This window comes from Mustela nivalis (assembly GCF_964662115.1).
Source record: "Mustela nivalis genome assembly, chromosome: 8".
NCBI classification, from domain to species: domain Eukaryota; kingdom Metazoa; phylum Chordata; class Mammalia; order Carnivora; family Mustelidae; genus Mustela; species Mustela nivalis.
The window spans coordinates 30,371,182-30,387,923 of NC_139027.1; the positions used below are offsets into that span (position 1 = coordinate 30,371,182).

Sequence of the window (16,742 nt, forward strand, 5' to 3'; positions counted from 1 at the left end):
ATAATGTTGGTGAGAACACAAAGGAAGGGAAGAAAAGAAGGGACACTTAGAAGAACTGACAAGCCTTGATTCTGAGCAGAATTCCAAGCAGGGGTCTTGAAATTTACACTAGGGTCTTGAAATTTACAGGCTTAGTCACATGTCCACCTAGAACCAATGACCAAGGAAGGACAATGACCAAGGAGTCAAACATGCTGATCCGAGTCACATGCTCCACCCTCTGAATCAGATTCTGTCGAGACAAATAGATCCCCAAACTGAAATGAGGACTAATGGGGAAAAAATAATAGAAGCTGCAGGATCAAACCCAAATATCTATTATATATTGTTTGGTTGAATCCCTTTCTCTTTTTTCCCCTATTAAGTTTATGACTTCCATTAGATACAATGATTAAGTGGTTTGCCCAAAAGTTTCAAAAATGTATTATACAGAAATCAGAATTGCTATCCTTATCATAGTGTTGAGAAAAGAGAGCAAGTGTTTAAAAAAACTTTTGAGGGGCGCCTGGGTGGCTCAGTCATTAAGTGTCTGCCTTCAGCTCAGGTCGTAATCCCAGAGTTCTAGGATCAAGCTCCACATCAGGCTCCCTGCTTGGTGGGAGGCCTGCTTCTCCCTCTTCCACTCCCTCTGCTGTGTTCCCTCTTTCACTGTGTCTCTGTCAAATAAGTAAATTAAATCTTTAAAAAAAAAAACAAACTTCTGAAAGGGTATGAAAAGTAGCTAAAGTGAATAGATTCAAATTCTAGACAAATGCAACAAGTTTTTGCCCCTGAAATATATTTTCAGCAGCATTCCCTAAAGCCAGGTGAAATCCAATTCATGTTCTGGGCACTTTCCCCCTCAATTCAGTAGTGGGCTGGCTTGGTGATTGGTAACCCTGTTATATGAGGCCTCTCGTCTTTCTAGCATCGATGATGAATGGTATGACAAGGTTTGGTGTATCTCTGAAAATTATTTAAAAATGACTCCAAATCACCCAGTTCTGATTTTTTTTTCCCCTACACTATTATATAATAAAGTCTTTAGCAACCAGTGGTGTATGCTTCTGAGAATCATTTGACAAGTGTCTTAGATTCAAAACATTACTCTGTAGAAAGAAAGGCATCAACCAGCACACAGACCCAACCTAATTTTGAATGGACTTAATTTCTGGATTCTAGACACTGCCTCACAATGCTATTAAAAACAGCAAGAGCAATAAAACTTCAGAGACTAAGCCCACAAACACAGACTAACAGAGTTCCTAAGGAAGGGTATCTGCACGGCATTTCTAAACTTTGAGCTGTCTGGTTGGCTGGCTGAAGCAGATGATCTCATAGCAGGAATGATTTTCAAAATATTCAATACTGGGGTGCCTGGGTGGCTCAGTGGGTTAAAGCCTCTGCCTTTGGCTCAGGTCATGGTCTCAGGGTCCTGGGAACAAGTCCCACACCTGGCTCTCTGCTCAGCACGGTGCCTGCTTCCTCCACTCTCTGCTTGCCTCTCTGCCTACTTGTGATCTCTGTCTGTCAAATAAATTTAAAAAATATATATTCAAAACTGACCAATCAGGGCAGACAGCCAACCAACGTAAATGGTCACTGATTCGGACATGCTACTTTTCCTTGCAAGTTAAATATCAGACCCGCTCCACGGACTGGGCAGATCTGAAGAGGGAAACTAACACAAGACTGTGTTGAAACAAGAGAAGGCTGCTCTGAATGGCAAGATGAAGAACCATCCCACCCCTCCTAAGTCAATGGAGCTAACATGTTCCAAAGAGGAGGCACTGATGAAAAGAAAAAGGGAAAGAAGTGGAAGAAGAAGTAAGAGGTGGGTGGAGATGGACTAGGATAGAGAAGAAGCAGGGGAAGGGGGGGGGGGGATGAACAGAGAAGAGCATGAAAGAATGGGGACATGGAATAACAGACAAGGAACAAGCAAGAACAGTGAAGGAGACTGAGGAAAGGGGACACTAGAAATTCAGACATTTCGAGGAAGAAAAAGAATAATGAACGAGGAAACAGAAAAAGAAAAGGTGTTAGATTATCAATGAAAAATGGTAGTGTTTATGTTTGACCATTGTGTCTCACATTATGTGACACAGGGATCAGCAAACTTTTCTGTAGCGAAGTGGACAGTGACTATTTAAGCTTTGTGGATGGTATAGTCATTGTTTAACTACACAACTCTGGTTGCATGGAAGCAGTCCCAGACAGTAAGTACACAAAAGGGCTTGACTGGGTTCCAGTGAAACTTTACAGAAACAGGCTTTGGGCCAGATTTGGCCCACGGGTCATAGCAGGCTGATTCCCACAGACAATGGTGGTTCTGACATTTCTGGTACCTCCACAGTGCCTAGCATAGATCTAGGCATAAAATTCTAGAAAATATCAGAACCTCCCAGAACAGCCATTTTACAGGCCCAAAAAATGATCAAAATGGGAGCCATTCTCAATAGCTTTTTGTAACTTTTAACCTACAAAATGGCAGTTTCCTGTATTCAACCTATTTGTTGCCCAGCCCATAAGACATCCCCGTGGGCTCTCTCTCCTAAATAGATCCTCTAACAATGTACACAGAAGAGAAGCACTAGGTGGCTGATTCAGAGCTACATTCACTACTGACCGTTAAGTTTTCAGATTGGCAGAGTTCTCCATCCCCTACAGGTAATGAGTGCACAGTCCCAGTACTGCTTCAGACACCAGTACCAAAAAATAAATAAATAAATAAATAAAATTTTTAAAAAACAAAACATTTGGGCACCTGGGTGGCTCAGTGGGTTAAAGCCTCTGCCTTCAGCTCGGGTCACGGTCCCGGGGTCCAGGGCGCTCTGCTCGGTGGGGAGCCTGCTTCCCCCTCTTTCTCTGCCTGCCTCTCTGCCTACTTGTGACCTCTCTCTCTCTCTCTCTGTCAAATAAATAAATAAATAAATAAAACAAAACATTTTTTGTCTCTTTAATGCATACCCTCCCCCATTTTCTCACCTTTGACTCCTAGACTGTCCCACAGCTTGACTGCAGAGCCAGGTTCTTCAACCACGCAAACTGGCCTATGGTACTTGACAGTGGCTTTGGCAATGGGAGGTGACAAGATGTAGCCAAGGGGCGCTCTCCAGGAGTCGAAGCATACTTAGCTCTCAAGCTCAGTATCAGAGAGGTAGGAGCTAACTCTCACCCCAGGCTCAGACTTCTGACAGTGACCTCACATTCTCTTGTTTTGTGATTGGGAAGAGCACCTTGCAGTCTCAGGATGCAGGAAGTTCCTGCTCAAGAACTGGTTGGGGAAGCCAGAGCCACTATTCCACAGCATCTGAGGCAAAGTGCAGGACATGTGCACTTTGATCTGGTGGCTGGTTTTCTTTCATTTATGTTCATCTCCTGCCTGGCACCATGGCCATCCTTCCATTTGTTTTGGCTCCTAACCTCAACCATTCTTCAGCCATCAGGGGTTTTTGAAGTCCTTCTCACATCATTTCCCAGGGTAGCGCAAGCCACTTTGTGAATTACCAGAGTTAAGAAATGGTCATGAGGGATATTGTCTTGAAGCCACACGCAGAGAGACACAGCCACACAATTGCCTGTAAGTAAAGCTTGATGATACCAAACATTCAGAAAAGGAAAATCTAGCATGGTTCTAGCATGATCACCTGCTCTGCACTTCAAGGGGAACATACAATTCTTGCAGGAAGGGAAAACTAATGTGCTACTCTCCAAGTAAATAAAACACAGAAACACTTTTGTAGGCATTTTGGCTTTGTAGAAAAAAAAGCTCAGTTTGTATTTAGGAATGAATGAGTACGCATGGGTGTGTTTGCAAAAGCATATTTGCTTCAAAACATTTTCTAGTAACTGCTGACAACAGCAACCCTAGGCCACCAGACACCAGTTCTCCGCATCTTGAAATGGACTATTTGCTCCCCAGAGCACCAGCTGTTATGCTCCACAGAGTCATTCCTGGCCTCCCCAGTCTCTGAAATCTGCATATCTTAACTCTTCCTCTCTGGCCTCATCTGTCTCCCCAGCTTCCCTGCTCCTGTCACGCAAAGTTACTCAATACCCAGTAGGAGCTAACCAGAGCCAAGGAACCACGTTCCCACGACTCCCATCTTGCCATTCACTTAGTGTGGCTAGGTTCCTCTGCACTGCCACCCTGGGGCACAGACAGGGAGAGATCTCCACATTTAAATCCCCAGCTTTGGGAACCAGATCATTCCTCCTCCTTCGTCCCATACCAGTCACTGTTGCACCTGATTGAACCCCTTCCCCACACCTTGCTCTCTATAGCCCAAAACATGTTGTTTCTCTTTGTGACCAAATCTCACAGCAGACTATATGGAATTTAGAAATATCACCAGCACTGCTTTAACTTTTTCAATCTATTTAGAGCTCAGGTTGAAATTTACCAAACTAGGGGTGCCTGGATGACTCCGTCAATTACACATGTCTCAGGTCATTCTGGGGTGGAGCCCATCAGGCTCCCTGTCATTGGGGGGCCTGCTTCTCCCTCTCCTTCTGTCCCTCCTCTCTGCTCTCTCTCTTTCTCAAATAACTAAATAAGATCTTTTAAAAGAGAAAAAGAAAGCTAACAAACTAGCTCTTTTATCTGCATTATCTTCCATAGTCTTTGCTCTTTGGGGCCTTATTTCATACCGTTTGATCCTGTGTAGGAAACAAGCTTTGTTTAAGACAGTCAGATTAAATAAATCTAGTCTCTCTATCTTCCTCTATAAAATAGTGATGACACTGATTTCCTGCCTCTCTAGGAGTAAGGAAATCTGTATAAAATTCCTAGCATAGAACCTGATTCACAGCTGATGCTCAACAAATGTTAACAGCAACCATCCTGCCACCTGCAGTGTGACTGAGATAAATTCAGATCAGCAAGTCACACTTTGGAACATTTCCCAACCTTGGGAGCAGAGAGCGGTCCCCTGGAGAGCTCTAGCTGTGTGGGAGCCATCATCCCCCCCAAGCCGGGGTGCTGACCTCCTTTGTTGTTGGTTTGGATCTCAGGCATTAGCATTCCTAGACTGCAGCCCCCACCACCAGACCAGACATCTGGTTTCCTCCCTCTTGCTTCTCTCTCTGCTTTCCACAAGTCTGGGGGCAATTTGTTACACAGCAATAGACAACCAGTACATTCCTCATATCACAGCATGGCACGGTTACATCTCTTTCAGACAGATTTCCTTTTTTGTATGACTTGTTTCCCAGGAAATAAGGTGGTCATTAAATTTGCATGACTGATCAATTAGTGTTTGGTTCTATGACTTTGATGTGTTGGCCTGCTCTGTTAACTGTAGTAAAAAGAAAAATGCATGCTTGAGGCCACTGGGCAAGGGAAAGAGGGGCACCTGTGCTACTCTGCGCCCTGGCCCAGGCTGCATGGGCAGGAGCATCCCACCTACAAGTTCCCGAACCTGCAGGAGCCCTCAAAGGATCTGAAGTCAGTGACTGACAGGGCAGCTCAGACCCTGCTGTGGACTGAGCTCCTTAGAAGCCTGGGCAGGGTCCTGAGCAACCTGCTTTGGGAAACCACCGCCCCTCCATCATATACCCACACCCGAGAACGACCCACTGGATCCAGGTGTCCATGGGGGAACATGCACCAAGCTGCTGTCCATCCATCCATCCATCCATCCACAGGGAGAGGAGAGGCACACTGCACCGCAGGCCAGCTCTACGAGGCTGCCTGCCCCTAACAGGCCATCACCAGTGAGGTCGAGCTGCCTCACTGCCACCCACTTCACATGCCACCCGACATGGCAGGGCCCACGTCACCCGCAGGACCACCCACTCTGACATCAGCAGGACCAAGTGCATCTAGTGTGGCTTCTTTCAGAAGGCCTGCCCTGTGGGCCACATTGTTGAAGGCCCCAACCTCGAGTTCTCCATGGAGATCCACCAGGAGCTGCTACACAACGGGGGGGAAGTGGCTTAAAAATGGGGCTTCAGGGGAGGCCAAGATCACGGCCAACATCCAGGCCCACTACCTCTGCTGTGGCCGCCCTTTACCTAGTGGCCCACAACCCTGGCTGCCAGATAAAAAAGCTCTGCCCTCACCCCACAAAAAAACAATGCCATCTTTTTTTTTTTTTTTAAAGATTTTATTTATTTATTTGACAGAGAGAAATCACAAGTAGACGGAGAGGCAGGCAGAGAGAGAGAGGGAAGCAGGCTCCCTGCCAAGCAGAGAGCCCGATGCCGGACTCGATCCCAGGACCCTGAGATCATGACCTGAGCCGAAGGCTGTGGCTTAACTCACTGAGCCACCCAGGCGCCCACCAATGCCATCTTTAAGCAGTCATTTCCTCTCATCAGTGGGGCCATCCTGAAGCTTCATCTCTCCTTTTTTAAAGATTTTATTTTATTTATTTATTTGACAGAGACAGAGATCACAAGTAGGCAGAGAAGCAGGCAGAGAGAGAGGGGAAGCAGGCTCCCCACTGAGAAGAGAGCCTGATGCGGGGCTCAATCCCAGGAGCCTGAGATCATGACCTGAGCCAAAGGCAGACGCTTAACCCACTGAGCCACCCAGGTGCCCCTGAAGCTTCATGTCTTAAGAAACAAAAGATGAACTCCCCTCTTAAGAATATTGGATAATCCTCAGTGGAAAGCTCGCCATGGAGCCTTCTTTGTGTTCACTAGCCCCCTTCCTACCTGATCAATAAACACAACCGCAGATGCCCATACATTCCTTCTGTTCTTGGAACAGCTCCTACTTCTTCAGGACACCTTAGCTGACTCAAAGCTCCCTGTGTTTCTTCTCTCCTGAAACAAACACAAATCAATACTTTAAAACAATGGTGTACTTACCATTTTTTTTAAAAAGAATACCTACACATCCTAATAAACTGTTCAATTACATTCACCTTTCTATTTCATTAGAAATATATCTTTATATACTTATTGCTTTAGAGTATTATGATGAGTGTGTGGCCTCTCACACACCCTGTACCAACTTACCATCATCATATTCATTATTTGATGTTCGCATGCCTTTTTTTTTTCCAGTCCCACAACTGGACTCAACAGACTTCCAAGAAATTCTAATTGCATTGAGAAAGGAAAAATATTAGACACAACAGTCCAAGCTTATTGTGTGTGTGCTGCAGAGAAGGGCCAGGCCTTTAGCCACTGTTGCTTGAGTCATTTCAATATCAGACTTATTTTTCCCTTTGAAACTTGAAAACTTGAAACCCACAGGGCATTATTTTAACCACTGTCTGTTTATCACACTGGTTTTTGCTGTGCAGCCATCAGTTGAAACGCAAATGAAGGTAAACCTTCTATTTAAATCCTTCTTCATGAAATTTTCCATTCATCAAATAACTGAAAGCCTAAACCACTGATCAGGTTTTTAAATTGTGATCAGGTTGTAAAATTGTGAAATTCTCTCAATTCTGAGAAGTAGTTTGAAATCACACTGAAAAATACCTTGCAGTCTCTTAGGAACAGACACTAACTGTGGTTTGTCATCCAATATGCAAAAAGCTACAGAGAAAATGATGACCTTGTATCAGGTCAACCCTTCCTTAGAGTTCTTCCTTTTAGGGTCAAGGGGCCAATCTCATCACCCCACATGGTCCCCTCATGGCCAGGAAGTGCCCATTCACCTCCAAGTTTACATCCAAACAGTAGTTTACCATAGTATTCTTAATCGTGTTTTCTGAAAGAAGTACCTCAACATCATATTTTGGCTCAAGATAACTACAAACATACAAAAGAAAAGGATCCCATATCATCTGGCCATTTATGGATATAGTACTTAGGGGGAAAAAAACTTGAAATTCTCTGTCTCATACATGAAGAAAGTCCTCTGTGAGAGCTCTTGTTGAATTATAGCTGACAACAGCATGGACAGTCCAGTCACGCCACGGAATTCTTTCCAGATCCAGTTTCATAATTCACTCTCTCCCATGTGGCCTCTTTTATTACATTTAGAAGACTTTTCTTAATAAGGGTCACTTATGGGATCTTAATTGGGGATGTGAGATGGAAGAAGCTTAATAGCTATTCCAGGACTCATGACATTGTAGAAAACAAATGCTGAATTATAAAACTCAAAATTTAGCACTGAGCAACTTCCATGAGACACTAGACGTGCTGCCCCAGGAAAGATGCTTGCTCTCTCTGAGCTTCAGTGTTTTCAATTGTCAATTGTTCAATGGGTTCAGTCATTTGCAATCATTTCTATTATTTTCTAAAGTCCCTTTTAGGTATTGTGAGAGATGGATGGATGGATGCATGGATGGACAGATAGAAAAATGATGGATGGGTGGGCAGATAGATGGATGGGTTATGAGAAAACAATGTCTCCTCAAAATCCATTTGTTGATGTCTTAACCCCCAGTAGCTCGGAATGTGGCTGTATTTGGAGGCAGGGTCTTTAAAGAGGTAATGAAGATACAGTGAGGTCATGTGGGTGGGCCCTGGTCTGTTAGGACTAGTGTCCTTATAAGAAAAGAAAATTAGGATAAACACACACACACAAACAGAAGATGGTCATTTCTAAGCCAAGGACACAGTCCTCTAAAAAACATAGTACAACAACAAAAAACCCAATCCTGTTGACACCTTGATCTTAGACTTACAGCTTCCAGAAATATGAGAAAATAAATTTCTGTTGTTTAAACCAGTCTATGATACTTTGTTATGGCAGCCCTAAAAAACTAGCATAGGTAGATGGAGGGATGGATGAATAGATAGACAGATAAATAGACGGACAGACAAAAGATAATCTGGACCAGAGACACCTATTGTTAGTAGATTCTGGTGTTTAAAGTGGGCAAACCAGGGACGCCTGGGTGGCTCAGTTGGTTAAGCAGCTGCCTTCGGCTCAGGTCATGATCCCAGCGTCCTGGGATCGAGTCCCACATCGGGCTCCTTGCTCCGCAGGGAGCCTGCTTCTCCCTCTGACTCTTCCTTCCACTCTGTCTGCCTGTGCTCGCTCTCATTCACTCTCTCTCTGACAAATAAATAAATAAAATCTTTAAAAAAAAAAAAAAAAAAAAAAAAAAAAAAAAAAAAAAAATAAAGTGGGCAAACCAAATAAGAAACATCCCCTTTTGTAATGTTATCCTGGCAGAGTCAAGAATCTCTGTAGATGTGTTATGTATTACAAACATTTTGGTTACACTTTCAAAATATAAAAAGATAATCAGTTGTGAACCCCACGGCCCCACTTTTTCAAGCCATCAACTCTTTCTATAAGCTCATGAGAAAATTATGAAAACAGGAGACTCCAGAGTCATGAAAACTTTTTATTGCCAACTAGACCTTGGGCCTGAGCCTTAGCTGATCTGGGCTGCACATGTACACAGAAAGGACTTCTTCTGCCCAGAAGCCTTGAGAGCAGCAAGAGCAAAAGCAGTAGAGGAGCCAATTTGGCCTCCTCCCTAAGGCTTACACTTTCACCTCAGCCTAAGGTCTAGCAATTTGAAAAAGTCAGGAAGGGTGAACCCACAGAACAAGAAGAACAAGAACTCTCCTCCCGAGGGCTGAGAGCAGGCTGGCCTGGGCTATCCTCCCCTGTGTCCTACCCTGTTCCTGCTTGGCCTTCCCAGAACAGGATGCTCCCACACGTAATACAGCCCTAAGCTCTTTGTACCCCTCAAGAGGCCTGGGAGCAAGATTCCAAATGTGAAGAGAAGGATCCAAGAAAGAAAGGCCAGAGTCAATGACATTAAGTATGTAAATGCCTTTAAACTCCCCTAAAATCTCCGCAGTAGTAGCCTCCCCCTTGATATGGATCAACTCCTTTTTCCCAATCATGGAGCTGTGAGAATAGAGTAGAAAACAGAAGGAGCAACCTGGAATAACACTTAATGAATGAAAATAAGAGGTCATTACCAAGAGGTTTCACTACCAAGATGTCTATGTTTTTTCACTAGCAAATATTCAGGGCCTCTTCAGGCCAGGCACTGTTCTAGGTACCCATCCCACTGGAGCTTATACTCTGGTCCTGGTAAGGAATGTGAGAACAAAGTGTGGCACCTGAGAGCCTGGCAATAATGAATTGTCTTACCTCTCTTCTGGACTCCACTACCCCTTCTTTGAATCATTCTTTTCAGGTTGTCTGACATTGGCATCCTCTGTCTAACTTTCCCTCTAAAGTCCTCTGGAAACAAGGCTATGTTTCATTCACTCGTGGATTGTCAGTAGCTCCCAGCCCAATACCTACTCAAATGCCAGTTGGTTAAATGTTTGTGGCAGGAAGAAAGGGAGGAAGGACAGGAGGGAATAGGGGAATTTCTCATGGCTTGCTTCTGAAGACTTTTTACATGTTCAAGGAAGAATCAACTTTCAGTGATTATTGGTTAATACATTTTGAGCTCTCCACCTCACAACTGCCATATATGTATACTATGGACCAACCAATGGAAATAGGCGTACATTTTACATGTAAATGTCCTTTTGCAGAGCAGAGAATAAATCAGCCAGGGGCTCTCAGAAACAAACCATACTTCTGTATCACCAAGAGTGATGATCTCAGCAGCAGCAAACTAGGGTCTTGGGCACTGCATGTCCTTAACATGGGAGACATTCATTGGAGGGGCTTTCCCAAGTGTTATTTTCACAATCAGATTAATATAGGGGATTTTCCTTACATTTGTGTGGAAACATTTTATCCTGATGTAGAACATTCAAACTCCACCACTTACAAATAAGCTACAGCCTTTCCTCTAAGTTGTCCCTTGGCCTTCGATCTTATCCCAGCTAAAGCAACAAGTACGCTTAATTTTGTTTGGTTGTCCTTCTAATAGAGAAAGCACTTCAGGTCAAGAAACTGAGAGAATGTGAATGCTGACCCTATGTGTCTTTGATTATTTGTGATTTCCTATGTACTTATCCTAGTGTGGACTTTCCCCCTACCCATTCCCTTAACCCCCAGGGGCTTAGGCTTAAACCAAAGCATTGTTCTAGCCTTAAAGGAATGGCTTTATTACTTATTTAAAGCCATGAGAGGCCAAGCAGATTTCAACAACCACAGAATTCCATCAGGAGTCCACATTTCCCAATCACAAGTCTGAGGAGCTTTCCCGGGGCCATCAGGCACAATGTTGCCTCCTCAGAGGACCCATGGGCCACCCGAGATGGCTGGTTGTCTGTGTCACCCTTTTTTGTTCCCCAGCCAACTGTCTTTGAAAGAGAGAAAAAGAAAAGTTCTCTGAACACTCCCATTTCTTTCCCAAATATTCTGTTGAATGAATTCCTTATTAGGCCAAACCCAATGCTCTGAGGTAAGAGCTGAGTGCAGCATTCTGCACAAAAGGGGTCTCAAAAGAGCCAGTGGCGAGTGTGAGGAAAGCACACGTGAAAGGACTTGGCGAGGAGGTTCCCATCGGCGGCTGGGGGTCCACCACTGCCTCTCCCATTTGCAGATCTGGGCTGAGCTATGCATCACATTGTTCCTGTAAAGAAAAAGCGGCTGTTCTCCCTCCCTGAGTGCCCCTTCCCTGCTCCCAATGGCTGCGATCAACAGCCCCAAGACCCTAATTACCACAGCCTATTAGAAATAATGAGACTTCCATGGCAGAAGCCAAGGGTAAAAGCGACATCTCACAACACGAAAGGTTACTATCAACATATACTGCCAGTGAGTGCAAAGGGCACGTCAATTGGTGGCTCATTACCGCGGGCTGACCCATGGGGAAAGTGTCATTCTGCAGAGAGGCTTTCTCAGGATGTGGCAGCAAAAGTTACAAAAGATAAGGACTTGCCTGTGGAACACGCTCAACTAATGAGAGCTGGAAATTGTTTGAAACATCCCGATGACCTCACAGATGGGGGATGCTGATTAAGGTGGCTACATGAGGCTCCTTTCTTGTCTGACAGCCCATTGAGAAGCTTTGGTGAGATGTGACTAACCGGCCGTGAAGGTGTCTCCATCTTCCCTGACATGGTCCATGCTTTGGGCAAAACAAACATGAAAAATAAGTCTAAACCGACATGCATGTTTGAGTTTAGTTTTCAGAGACATGTTTTGGGAAAAGAGCACTGGTGGGGCTGTGAGTTAGGATTCCTTTATGGCGAAGAGGGCTTGTGACTACTTGCGTGACTAATCGCATGACTGCGCTGGGGGTGAGCCAACGGCAAATTTAGGTCTTGAACACTTGACAAAACAACTCTACTGTTCTGTGGGTGAAATTCTATGGCGCTTCATGTGTAATTAAATGAAAGTTTCACAAAAGTCTACACCTCAGTCATTCAATGCTGATATGTGGCACAAAGAACAGATTTTGGCACATCAAAATACAACCATGGAACAATAGGAAAATGAAACGAGATTTTTGTCTGCTTTGCCAGACATTTTCTGAGACAGAGACATTCAAAGAAGAAACCCTGGAGTTCTCTTGACCTTCATTTAGAGCCTAAGACTCTGAAAAGAGTTCACACTACGGATGCTCTGCCCCTTTCTCATTCTACAAATAAGGATGAGGGTGTACCTCAGCCTGTTTGTCTGAACTACTTCTCTAGAAAACCCATAAGTAACACCTGCCCTTTTCCACCTCACTTAAAATTGTAAGAATCACTCATGTCTTGCAAAAATAGTCAGATCTCAGAAAAAGAGCTTATCACTGAATTAAATAAAGTTATACCAGGGTTTTTATAATGAGATTTAGGAAAATTTTGTTCAAGCATTTCTAACTGGTTGTCCTAGTTACAAGTTGCTTTATAAGAAATAATCACAAAACATAGTGACTTAAACAACAACAAACTTGTATTATCTCACATAGTTTCTATGGGCAACCTCATACAATTGCAGTAAGAGGTTGACCAGAGCTGTGATAACATGTGAAGGCTTGTCTGGGGGTGGAGGATTTGATTCCAAGGTAGCTCACTCACATATTTGGCAAATTAGTGTTGGTTGTATTCAGAGGCCCTTCGGTTCCTGCCATATCCTCTTAATAGAGCTACTTAAACATCCTTACCACACAGCCATTAGCTTCTAGAAGCCACAACTTCTTTAATGACCTAGCCTTAGAAATCATGCACCATCTTATCCACAATATCCTAGTGGTTATACAGCTCAGCATATTTGATGTGGGAGGGGACTACCCATGCATATGAACACCAGGAGGCAAGAGTCTTTGGGAGCCATCTTGGAGACTGAATACCACCCCACTTTTTAAAATATTAAAAACATATTAAACTGATTTAAAAATATATAAGGAATATGACTGCTGATCTAGTCACCCAGAATTCCACAAAGGAAACAAAACCAAAAGTCTATGGTAAAATTTCTGAAGAAAATACACTCCACTCAACTAAAAAAAAAAAAAAAACCTTTTGTACTAATGTATACCTATATTTTGTGACTGTAAGGCCAAAATGAAGAGACAAATTAAGACATTATTCAAGAGAAGTTAATCTTGGTAGATTTTTAAGAAACGAAGTTTTTTTGAAGCAACTCTTTTGACCCAAAGAGCAAGATTTTTTTTTACCTAAAGCATCTAGTAAATTTCATATTCTCCCTTTTTAAGTGAATATCCATGGAGTGGTTTATAATCAATCATTTGCCAATGTGCCAAGCAGAAGAGAATTCAAGAGGAACAAGGTGGTGAAAATCAAAATTGGCTAATTCATTTTAGGGAGACACATGTTCTTCAGGGGAATGGACTTCAATCTTCTGAGGAGTCCCTGTAAGTATGGATATGACCAAAGTTTATACATGTTCTATAGATAGGAGGACTAAACTGATTTAGAAAATACATCAATATTTTATATCATAAAATAAATTCTTATTTAAGTACTTGATGAAACAGTTTAATGAATCAACTTTTCTTGTTTCTTTATAGAATATTATCTTGATCACCTAGTTCAGTATTATCACAAAATTAGATACTCCATGCTTTAATGTATATCAAATTCCTATTTTCTGAATAAGAACCACAACTTTCTTAAACCTCTTTTTTTTGTCTCCCACCGCAACTTCTCTGACTTAAAAAATGGAGAGCTATACCATGTTCAGAGATTAGAAAATGCTACATTATTAAAATGGTAACAATACCCCAATTCTCCCCAAGATTCAATTCAGTCCCCATCAAAATTCTTTCAGGCGCTTTTGTAGAAACTGACAAGCTAATTCTAAGATTCATATGGAACTTCCAGGAATGTAGAATAGCCAAAGCAATTCTAATAAGGAACAAAGTCTATTCGATTTGATTTGATTTGATTTTTTTTAAGATTTTTTTTATTTATTTGACAGACAGAGATCACAAATAGGCAGAGAAGTAGGCAGAGAGAGAGGAAGCAGGTTCCCTGCTGAGCAGAGATCCCAATGTGGGGCTTGATCCCAGGACCCTGGGATCATGACCTGAGCTGAAGGCAGAGGCTTTAACCCACTGAGCCACCAGGCACCCCCTGATTTTAATACTTACAATAAAGCTATAGTGATTCAGACTGCTGGGTACTATCTAGGGATAGATATATAGATCAACAGAAAAGAATAGAGTAAAAAAATAGACATAGTGATTTTTGACAAAAGTGCCCAGACATTTCAATGCGGAAAGAAAGTTTTTCCAGTAAATGTTCAATACACTAAGTATCCATATTTTAAAGATAAACATCAACCCTTACTGACTTACAATACACAAAAATGAACTAAAAAATCCTGTAGCTTAATGTGAAGCCTGAAACTACGAAACTTCCAGAAAACACAGAATATATTTAGAACTTAGGGCAGGAAAAGTTTTCTTATGACACCAAAAGCATTATCCATAAAAGAATATTGATAACTAAACTTTATCAAAATCTAAAACTTTTGCTCTTCGATCAGACACCAATAAGAAAACAAAGAACAAATACAACACTGGTAGAAAACATTCACAACACATCTATCTGATAAAGAACTTCCATTCAAAATATATAGAGAACTCTTGTGATTCAAAGTGATATAACGGACTCTCCACCAAAGAAAAGATATAAATGGCCAATAAATACATGAAGAGATGTCCAACATCATTAGTCCTCATTGTAGCAAATGCATAACAACACAAAGTAAAACCACAGTGAGGTTCCACTACACACATACTGGCTAAGATTAAAAAGACTGAGCACACTCAGAAACTGGAGAAACTGTAACTCTTACACACTGATGGTAGCAATATAAAACAGCACACCTGCTGCCAAAACAATTTGGCAGTTTCTTTAAAGTTAAATATACACCTACCATGCTACGCAATCATTTTGCTCCTAGGTAGGTAACTAATAATGAAACAAAAATGTATGCCCACAAAAAACTATACATGAAATTTCCTAGCAGCTTTATTTGTAATAGCAAAATAATTATAAATAATCCAGTTGTCCATCAAGAAGAAAATGGATTAATAAGTTATAGTATATCATACAAGGGAATACTATTCACCAATTAAGGGGATGATTTATTGATATACATAACAACATGACTGAATCTCAAAATCATTGTACTAAATGAAAGAAGGCAGGCAAAAAGAAAAATTTTTTTAAAAGCGGATGCCTGGGCTCAAGTTCCAACTCCATCTGGTTATGTAACATTGAGCAGTGTTCTACTCTACCTACTTTAGTTTTCTCACCTGCTAAATGTGAGTAATAATAATGATAATGATTAATAGTAATAATAATAGCTCTTACTTACTGATTGCTTACTATCTTTCAATGTCTTCAGTTGCAATATGCCACTGAGTCCTCACAATTCCATGATATTTGAGATAATGCATGTTTAGCACTGACCACAGCACTCAACAAATGGTAGTTATCATTTTATTTTTTTACTACTTTCTTGTTAATAATAAATAGATAAATGTCAAGACCCAATTACATCTAAGGCCCTATGGAGTGATACAAAAATAATAAGACTGAGGCCCTATCCTCCAGAATCTAACAATTTATGATTGGAATCAAACACATACCCAGGTAACTGTAACACAAGGTAGCATTAGAAAGAAGCAAATACAATGTTGTGAGCAAGGATCATGGAAATTCCCACAGAGAAACTAGTGCTCAAGCTGGGCCTGGAAGGATGTGGCACCTTACCAGGAAAAGCTGCTGAGGGATGAAGAAACTCTGGAAATAAAAGCATGGAGAGAGAAAGCAGGAGCATTGGGAACAACAGAAATTGGACAGTAGCGGAGCCCAAGTTGTGTGAAAATAAATGTAAGCAATGAGGGTCAGACCCCGGGAGAGCTAAAAATAGGAAAGATGTTTGGGCTGCAATCTGAATATATTGGGGTACTCTTGGATGTTTTGAGGTGACAAGCGAGATTATTCTGTGTTTTAGTGGGATTACTATGGCAGGGATATGGCCAAAGGAGAGAGGAGAGGTGGGAAGAGCTACTAGGAAGCTTCTGTGATGAGCTAACTGGAGCCTGAACAGAGGTGGTGGCTGAAAGAATGAAAAGTTATGTAAGAATTAATTCTAAGGTAATATCAGATAGATCTAGTGACTAATTACCATGGACCAGAGGAGAGGAAGAAGTCAAAAGGATTCCAAAGTGGCAAACCTGCTTGACTGAAAGGAACAGGAAGACCGTTACTAGACATTCTGAAGTCCAGAATAAGGAAATATTTGAGCAGGATACAAGAAGCGCTAATAACAAAGTGAAAAATAAATAAGTCTTGAATTGCATTCCAATTAACTTTTTTGTTCACAAAACACAACACAACACCCCCCAGGAGGATGAAAAGCAAACCACAGAGTGGGGAGAACTACCTAACAAAGGATTCATTTTCAAAGTATATAAAGAATTACTATAAATCATCATGAGAAAAACAGACAA

The 16,742-nt window shown here is 42.0% G+C and overlaps 1 long non-coding RNA gene across 1 annotated transcript in view; it reads right to left on the minus strand.

Moving 5' to 3' along the window:
* LOC309872083 overlaps nucleotides 1-16,742 on the minus strand; it is a 111,684-nt gene that overhangs the window by 83,523 nt on the left and 11,419 nt on the right. Inside the window, exon 2 of the long non-coding RNA XR_014315652.1 lies at nucleotides 6,643-6,753. This is a non-coding gene — a long non-coding RNA (uncharacterized lncRNA). The remainder of the gene's footprint in view (nucleotides 1-6,642; nucleotides 6,754-16,742) is intronic.